The following is a 9921-nucleotide window of genomic DNA, read 5'->3' on the forward strand; positions in this document are numbered from 1 at the left end:
GAACGAATACATTTACAACTGGTTTCTAACATTTCTTATAGATCGAACTGATCACTGATAGAAACAGAAGAATATTCAAAATGATACTCTGAGAGATACATGAATGAGATATGAATAAACATCAAATCACATAAAACAAAAAGCACAAAATCATTAAAGCTGAAATAAAATATGAGCAGAAATATAGAAGAATTAAGTCGAAAGATAGAAAAAGGCAAAATGTTTAAAATATATAATCACATAAGAGACTGAACCGTCCAGTCAGGTCACAGATTCATATCTACAATAATATTTTTGTTTGTTTTTGTTTTGATTTCTTCACTTCTATGTATTATTATTTATTTATTTATTTATTTATTTATTATCATTATAAATGCTGATAAGCATATTAAGTGTGTGTCTGAGCTGAAAGCTGCTCTTCTCTCCTGGTTTTCTGTGTCACACAGACCACAACAACACAAAGCATCACCTGCAGACCGCTGAGCAGTATCCACCTGACTCTGTAGAAGGTCGAGTAAACCCCAAAAGGCTCTCTGTAGATCAGAACTGTTTTTTCTCCTGACACACACTCATACTCTGACTTAAAACCTGCACACATATACTCTCCTGCATCTTCCAGTGAGACATTAGAGATTATCAGGCTGTCATGGGAACAAGTGATTCTTTTGTCACTGCAGAACTCATCATCGTACACAATTTTGCCTTCTGTTTGGATCGACTTCATGAGCCAAAAGCCCGAAGTACTATTTTCCCAATCATCAGAGCATCTCATAGTGACTTCATCTCCCTCTGAGAAAACCTTTACTGCAGGTGGACCAAATTTAGGGCACACCAAAAGCCAGTACGCATTTATTACTTTTTCACCTACACAGTAGTAGATACCTGAATCATTTAACGTTAATGATGGAAGTACCAGCGAGAAGTTTCGACCAATGTCTTGATTAATAATGTCGGGAGGTGTTATCATCAACCAAACCGGGGGCTGGTCATGAATGGGGTCCATGAAGGGACACTCCAGCACAGCTGTGTCTCCCTCTGAAGCATAACGTAGCTTTGTTTGTTTGGTCAAATGTACAGAGTAAGTGCTCACACACTGCTGTTGGTTCATCAACAGGCAGATGTAAGACGTTGGTTGTGTGTTGACATGAAGAAGTGATGCGTTTGTCACCTGCAGGAAACTTTCTTGGACTTTATTCACCTTCAAAATTGTTCTGTCTTCGAAACTACTCAGCCCGGCTTGTTGCCACTCCCCGTAATGTCTGATCCAACGCACCGTCAGATTCTCACCTGCTCCTTTACATTGTACGTCTTCAGTGTCTTCAAGACTTGTGATAGATTCTTCCCCCTTTACTGTCTTGCACACAGTCAGGCTGATGTTTCTCTCATATGTCACGCTGCCCTGAGTCCAGCACACATCTCGGTACAGTCCAGAGTCTGAGTGGGCCAGGTTGTTGAGAGTAAATGAAGGAGAACCATGAAATGTCTCAGGAAATGAGAGTCGTCCTGTCAGGTCTTCATGTACTGTGAATTTTCTGTTCTGGGGGTCAGAGATGTTCCACAGGACCAGAGTATCTTCACCAACACGTCTGGAGGTGATGCAGGAGCTGTTTCGATCTGGGAGCTTGAACTGTAAAGAGTCTCCTTCTTTTCTTATGGCGATAAATTCTTCTGCATGAATGTTGCTGATGAGAGTGAACAGCAGGGAGAAGCAGAGCTGTGCGACTGCAGCCATCCTGCTCAGAGGTCTCCTGGTGAGTGTCGTACAAGCACTGACACTGCTCGCTTCATGAGCTTCCTGTTTGTGGTTGGAGGAGGAACGTCACTTCTTTATCACATCATCAAGGAACACTTTGAAGCATTTGGCTCGATATCACGCCGTATATCTGCTTTCACTCTTCACAGGCCAAAGTGTGGACACGTTTTTTTTATACTTCGTTGCATGGGTCCAGGTGTCACAGTCCTGGGTTTCCTGACCCAGCGTTTTTAGTTCTTTGTGATGTTTGTATTATTGTACTTGGTTGAGTTATTCTATGGTTTCTAGTTTTGATCCCTTGCCCTTCATGTTGCTCTGTGTCCCCTCTGTTCTGTGTAAGTCTGTGTCTGCATGTTTGAGTTCCCCTCTGTGTTTCTCGGTTCTTAGTGTCCTCTACCTTATGGTTTATGGCTCTGTGTTTCTTAGTTGCTGTCTCCACTGTGTCAAGTTCGCGTCTCTGTGTGATCCTTCCTGTTTTACTTTGAAGGTCTGTGTCTTATGTGAATGTGTCCTGCTTTGCTTGTCTCGTCAGTCCTGATTTCTCCCAGCTGTGCCCTCCTTCTGTGTCTCATTCCCCTCGTTACTCCCCAGTGTATTTAAACCCTGTGTTTCTCTGAGTCAGTGTTGTGTCGTCCCTCATGCTGTGTGCATCTCCCTGTGTCTCCTGTGGGTTTAGTTTGTGAGTTTCCAGTTAGTTTGCTTCGTATGACTTTCTCCTGCCAGCGAATAAAGTTGAGTTCTTTGTGTTTAAACCTCGTGCCTGCATTTTGGGTCCAACTCCTGCCCGCCGCACAGCGATTCATGACAGTATGACGCGATCAGACATGCACCCAGCAGCACTCAACCCACCAGAAGAACTGCTTCTGGACATAATTTACTCCGTGGAAAGACTCCTGCATCTCTGGCTTGAACATGAGGGGAGGGAATTTCGCCGTGCTGTGGAAACCAGACTACAGCGTTTAATCTTTGGTCTTCCTTGGCTACTCAGTGCGCTCCACCCACTCGAACAGGATTTAATCCGAAATGAGCTCCACCTTCATCCCCCAGCTGCTACTGCCCACCTGCCTGCCTGAAGGGCTGGACGTGGAGCTGCTCGGCCTGTCGGAGCCATCATCAAAAAAGAAGCGGCGATCACGCCGCCGGCGTCCATCGCCACAGCCGGACCCTGAGTCCTCTGAGTTACCAGCTGTGGTAAAAGAAAGAGACAATATTCAAGAGTTTCCTGGATTTGGGACTGTTTATTCCGGAGCCGTTTGTTTTCACTCAGCTGCCCAGCCAGAAGCTCTCTTTGCTGCCCAGCTACAAGCTGCATCTCCTGTGTCCCTGCTAGCACCGTCATTAACTCCACCACAAGCTCCATTTTCACCTCTACCATCGCTTCAGTCATCAGTTCGGTCTGCCACTCAGTCGCCCTTAGCTCCATCATCCACACTACCACCTGTTTCCCTTCCACCACAACCATCACTACACCCAGCCATTCAGGCTGCTACTCAGTCAGTCATTCAACCCATAGCCCTGCCATTAATACACTCTATAGCTGAGCCATTAGCCGCCCGACCCGCAACCAATTCAGCCACTCCTCCACCCGTTACACCTCCACTACAACCGTCACTGCAGTCTCCAGCTCAGTCCCCTGCAGCTCAGCTTTCCCCAGTGCAGCCTCCCTTAGCACAGTCATCCACTCAATCACCAGCTCCACTTTCCCCCCAACTATCACTACTACCTCTAGTTCAGTCTCCTGTGCACTCACCTCTGGCTCAGTCTCCTGTGAAGTCATCAACTCCACCGCCTACTCCACTCTCACCACCACCGTTATAACAGACATCAGTTCAGTCTCCCGTGCAGTTATCTACTTCACCACCATTAGTAGCTCAGCTCCCCATGTCTCCAGTAGCTCAGCTCCCACTCTCACCCGTGTCTCCAGTAGCTCAGCTCGCACCTGAGCCATTGGCCCAGTTCCCCGTAGCAGTGCAGTTTTCTAGCCAGCTTAACATTGAGCCAGGGGTCCCAATCCTCTCTGGCTCTTTATCAGCTCCTGCTGGAAGCTCTAATGAGCTCATCCAGGACTCCGCGGCTCCCGCGCCGCCATCTACCTTGTCCGCTGGGGGTTCCAGTGAGCCCGGCCAGCACCTCCTCGTCTCCGCTGGAGGGTCCGAGGGGCCCGTTCAGCCACCCATCTCCGCTGGAGGGTCCGAGGGGCCCGTTCAGGCTCCCGTCTCCGCTGGAGGGTCCGAGGGGCCCGTTCAGCTGCCTGCTGCTCCACCAGCGTCACCCATGCCGTCGCCTGGTCCAGCTTCGCCCACGCCGTCGCCTGGTCCAGCCTCCGCTTCAGCCTCCGCTTCAGCCTCATCTGGTCCAGCTTCAGCATCCTCAGCGTCGTCTGGTTCGGCCTCATCCGAGTCTTCACCCCTGTCTGGTCCTGCCTCGCCTGGTCCTGTGCCCTCCAAGCCTCGGCCGGTACGCCTGACACTTGGGAGCCGCCGCTGCCTTCCGCGCGGCCGGCCCCCTGAACTGCTCCGTCGTCTCCTTCGCTGCTGCCTTCCGCGCGGCCGGCCCCCGGATTGCCATCGCCTGAGTCGCCGCCGTTGCCTTTTATACAAAATAAAGTTAATACATTTCAATATTGCTTCTGTTCTGATTCAGTTACATGTCGAAAGGGAGAGAGAAGTGTCATGGTTCTGGGTCAGTTTGACCCAGTATTTTGAGTTGTCATCTTTTTGCAGGTTTAGTTTAGTTCCATGTGTCATTTTCTGTCTCTCTCTATGTCGAGTCTGCATCTTAGTGTGATGGTTTCTTGTTCCTGTTTTATTGTGAAGGTCTGCGTCTCATGTGAGTGTTCAGTTTTACCTCTGTCTCGTCTTGTTGATTATTCCCAGCTGTGTCCACCACCTGTGTGTAATTCCCCTGTGTTTCTCTGTGTATTTAAGTCGTGTCCTCTGTCATTGTAGTTGCTGGTCCGTCTGCGTATTCACCATGTTTCAGCTGTGTGTTCCCTGCTATCTACCATCGTCTGCCTCTGCTCGCCCTCCTTCATGTTCGTGTTCTGGTTTCTGCGCTGTAGTTCAGTTGTTTTCCAGTATAGTTTAGTTTGTCTTCGTTTGCCATTTATTCAATAAACCACCTTCACAACTGCCTGCGCTTGGATCCTCCTTGATTTCTTCCACACGGCTCTTCTCACTCACCGTGACATGAAGAAGTACACACTTATTTAATCGCACCCCTTTGCCATAAGTTATCCGTCAATATTTAGTCAGCTTCCTTACTGATATAATCTGTAATAAAAATAGTGAACAGATTTCTGATATAATATATACTATAATATCACATCAGGAAATTTTCTAAATAGCGACATTCACTTAATTTCATCAGATGCCCGAACCACCTCAGCTGGCTCCTTTCGATTAAAGGGTTAGGGTATCAACACCATTTAGTTTAAGGGGGGTTATCAACACCATTTAGTTTAATCTTAGCATTGTATTTAAAGTACTATTTCCAAATAACACAATTTTAGTTTTATTCAAATTTAATGATAATTTGTTTTTATCAAGCCAGAACTTCACTTTACTTATTTCATTAGTCATATCATCCAATAAATTCTGCAGATCATCACCAGAGCAGAAGATGTTTGTATCGTCAGCAAAGAGAACCATTTTTAATACTTTGGACACTTTTGGTTGTTAAACAGTTTTTCAAGAATTTCTGAGAATTGAGGTAGTAAAGAGACCGGCCTGTAGTTTATGAAATGGTGTTTGTTGCCAGATTTGTATAGAGGTATAACTTTTGCTATTTTCATTCTGTCTTGAAATCGACCAGTTTGAAACGATTAATTACAGATGTACGTAAACGGTTTTATAATAGCCTTACTATATCTTTTAACCACTATCATATCAATATCAATTGGGTTCCTGCTTGAGTGAACACTGGTGCGCCTGGCTGAGCTACTCACCGGTACATTTTTGATTATCTAGATTATTTGGATTCAGATTTGAATGAACAGGGACATTCACACTCAGGACCAGATCGATCTCTGCCAGGGATTGATTTGCAACGCTTGTCCTCAACATCTGCTGTTTCAGCTGAATGTGCTCTTATGTCTTCTTCTCAGTGAGCTGCACTAGCTTAACTGTTTGAGCTATTTTAGTCTACCTGTTCGTCGCTCCGGCTGGCTCGTCTCCTTTTCCTCCACATAATCGAAGATGTGGCCCAAGATGTTCCTGAGCTGGTCGGCACTATTATGGATTCTCCTGACACTCGTCTACCATCCTATGGCTGGACTGCTCCGCTATACAGCCGCTGAGCTCCTGCGCCTTCGTGGGCAGCTGTTGCTCCCGTCGCCGGCGGAGCTCCACTACCACCCAGACATCACTTTCCAGCCTCGCCGGAGATACATCCATCGCGGGTCCCGCAGGATTTTCCATAACTCCAATGGAACTAAATCGTTTTGGTCTGTTACTTGCCGCCCTCTCAGGAACCCTGATCGGGTTGTCAACCACCGATCTCTAGCCCACCTGCCCAGGGCGCCGACTGCGATTAGCAAAAAAGAAAATACTCCACTCAGTTTCGATCTTCTAAACATTCGCTCAATGACAAATAAAGGGACCTCTCATCCAAGAGCTCCTATCTGACCGTAAATTTGACTTTTTCTGCTAAACTGAAACCTGGCAACAACCTGATGACTTTTCTCAGCTAAATGAATCTACTCCTCTGGGGTTTGTTTACCTTTCTAAACCTCGCTGCATAGGTCGTGGGGGTGGTCTCGCGATCTTCTTTCGCCAGCACTTGAAAGTCCTGCCAGTTAATGTTGATACCTTTAGTTCCCTTGAGTGCCTTGCATGTGAGCTGACTGGACCCATTCCCACCATCATAGCTACTGTATACTGCCCCCCCCAAACCTAACCCTGTCTTCCTCAGTGACTTTGCTAATCTACTAACCCATCTTTCATCTCTCTCCCCAGATGTGTCCTTGATTCTCTGGCTCCTGTAAAAACCCACTCTGTTTCCTTTGCTCGCTCTGCTGCCTATGTGACGCCCACAAGTGTATGGTCACAATTGTAATTTTGTTGTGAATTGTTTTTGATGTAAAAGACCTGATTTTATGGTGGTATTGCACTTTTCGTTTAGCGTTATGGACAATGTAATTGCGTGGCATTGCCACAAGGGGGAGATAGTGGTGAGTGCGATAGGCCGTTGCAACGCGTCTCTGCCTCAGACGAGGAAGAGCCTGCAGACCGAACGCAACTGATGTCTCCTGTCTCTGCTTTTCTGTTAAAAAAACAGGTTAGTGGTTCAAGTTTGCTCACTGCAATGTACATATAAAGGCAAGAAACCTTTGTCTGTCTTTGTTTAAAGACCACGAATGTTGTGAGAGAGTGTGTTTTCACTGACTGAGAGAAAGCTAACTATACCGCCATTTGTAATGGAAGCCGCCATTTCACTCGTAGTCTAAATAGGCAGCTGGTCTTATTACCTGTTCTATTTTGTGACAAATGCAGCTCTTAAGACACTTCTTTTATCCTGACATTATTGGAAGTTACAGTTGAATAGGACCTACCCAGTTCTTATGTGTCAAATGTAAATAGTCTGATGTATACTGTTTGTGGATGATTGTGAACTGTTTGTGAGCAATGGAAGAATATTTTTGTTTATTGGTTACAAATGTAATATATTGTTTGGATCTGTTAAAGTATAAGAAAAGTATAAAGGCGACATAAGCGGGTTAATTGCAGTGTTAGTGGTGCTGCACAGAAATGTTTTTGATGCTGAACAGCAGCAGAATTGGTTACAGATTTATTGTAAATAAGGACGTTCATATACGATGATTATTTTGTAAGTTTATTCTTGTGAGAGTGCAAGGTAACAAAAAGGGTTTGAGCTATGGACCTAATTGAATGTTTGTGTTGTTAAAAGAGAAATGTGTGTGTAAATGAAAAGAAAAAGACATTGTTAAACTCTGTTAATAAATCAGACGAGGAAGAGCCTGCAGACCGAACCCAAATGATGTCTCCTGTCTCTGCTTTTCTGTTAAAAAAACAGTTTAAAAACAGACCCCATCGAAGGCCTGTAACACCTAGTTTACCTCTGACCTCCGAGTTTTGAAGGCCAAAGCTCGGCAGCTAGAGCGTAAATATAAGAAATCTGCTTTAACTGTTGACGCAGAAATCTATAAATACCATGTACTTAAAAGACTCCATCAGCAAGGCCAAACAAAGTTTCTACTCTGGTATTATCAGGTCTTATTAGGGTAATGCAAGGACTCTGTTTTAGGTTCCCAACAAACTAATTGAACCCCCCAACGCTTTACCACCACACTTCTATTCCTCTGAAACCTGCAACTCCTTGATGCTGTTCTGGACTACGAAAATGAATAACATCCACCAGCAACTCAGATCAAATGTTGTGTCTACGCCCTCTCCAGAACCTTTTCTCCTTTTTGAGCCGTTTTCCACTTTTCATCTTCCCGATTTATCCGATATTTCCGAGTTCATATGTAAATCAAAACCTGCCACATGTCATCTTGACCCCATGCCCACAGGGCTTGTGAAATCCTGCCTCTGTTCCTTACTCCCACTCATCTCTGCTATCATTCACTCTTCACTCACCACCGGCATCGTTCACTCAAGATTGCTTCAGCCACTCCAGTACTGAAAAAACCCTCCTTAGATCCTAGCAACTTTAACAACCTCTGTTCGGTTTCTAATCTACCTTTCATCTCTAAAATACTTGAAAAAGTGGTTGCAGCTCAACTTTATTTACACCTGGTTAACAATAAGACCTATGAGAGATTTCAATCTGGTTTTTGCTCATGTCATCACCAACGGTGATGAGACGGCTTACAGGGAGGAGGTCAGCGCCCTGACCCACTGGTGTCAAGACAACCATCTCACCCTCAACGTTGCAAAGACAAAGGAGTTGATAGTTGACTTCCGGAGGTGCAGAGAAGTACACACCCCCATCACCATCAACGGCGCTGCTGTGGAGAGAGTGAGCAGCTTCCGTTTCCTTGGAGTACATCTGGCTGAGGATCTTACGTGGTCAGTACACACAAACAAAACAGTGAAGAAGGCGCAGCAGCGCCTCTTCTTTCTCAGGAGACTGAAAAGATTCGGCATGAGCCCCCGCATCCTCAGGACCTTCTATCACTGTGCCATTGAGAGCATCCTCACTGGATGCATCACCACCTGGTATGGCAACAGCACCGCCTACAACTGCAAAGCTCTCCAGCGAGTAGTGCGGTGCTCTGAAGGGATAATTGGAGGTGAGCTTCCCTCCCTCCAAGACATCTACAGGAAGCGGTGCCTGAGGAAAGCGGGGAGGATCATCAAGGACTCCAGTCACCCCAGCCATAAACTGTTCAGACTGCTTCCATCAGGAAGGAGGTTCTGCAGCATCCGGTCCCGTACCTGCAGACTGAGAGACAGCTTTTTCCATCAGGCCATCAGACTGCTGAACACGTCATAGACACCTCAGCTTCACTACGGGAACTGCAACACTATGCACTCCACACACTGTACATAAATGCCACTTGTTTTGCACATATCCAACTCTGTATATTTTTATATATTTTATTTATTATTATTATTTTATTTTTTTTACTATTTAATTTGTAAAACTGTGTATACACACACACACACACACACACACACAGACACACACGTAGGATAATATTTAGTATACACATCCAGAAATGCATACACTATTATATATTGTACATATATTTATTAGTTTCAGATGTAGCCATTCTTGTATTTTGCTCGTTTATGTTGTTGTGTTTGTCTGTTGCTTGTGGGGCTCGCACACAAGAATTTCACTCGCATGTGCTGTGCCAGTGTGCCTGCACATGCGATGTGACAATAAAAGTGATTTGATTTGATTTGATGTCACAGTACAGAAACTGCTTTACTTAAAGTCACTAATGATCTTTTAGTCAGAGCTGACTCTGGTGTTCTCAACATTCTCATCCTTTTGGATCGGAGCTCAGCCTTCGACACCATCTCTCACTCTGTACTTCTAAGCAGACTTTCCTCTCTCGGCATCTCTGACACACCCCTCGCCTGGTTTCAATCATATCTCCTTGACCGCTCCCAGTTTATTCAACTAAGATCATTCCGCTCTCGTCTATTCCCCGTCACCTCTGGTGTACCCCAAGGCTCAGTTTTTGGCCCTCTTCT

Source organism: Maylandia zebra, linkage group LG14 (genome assembly GCF_041146795.1).
Source record: "Maylandia zebra isolate NMK-2024a linkage group LG14, Mzebra_GT3a, whole genome shotgun sequence".
Classification (NCBI taxonomy): Eukaryota; Metazoa; Chordata; class Actinopteri; order Cichliformes; family Cichlidae; genus Maylandia; species Maylandia zebra.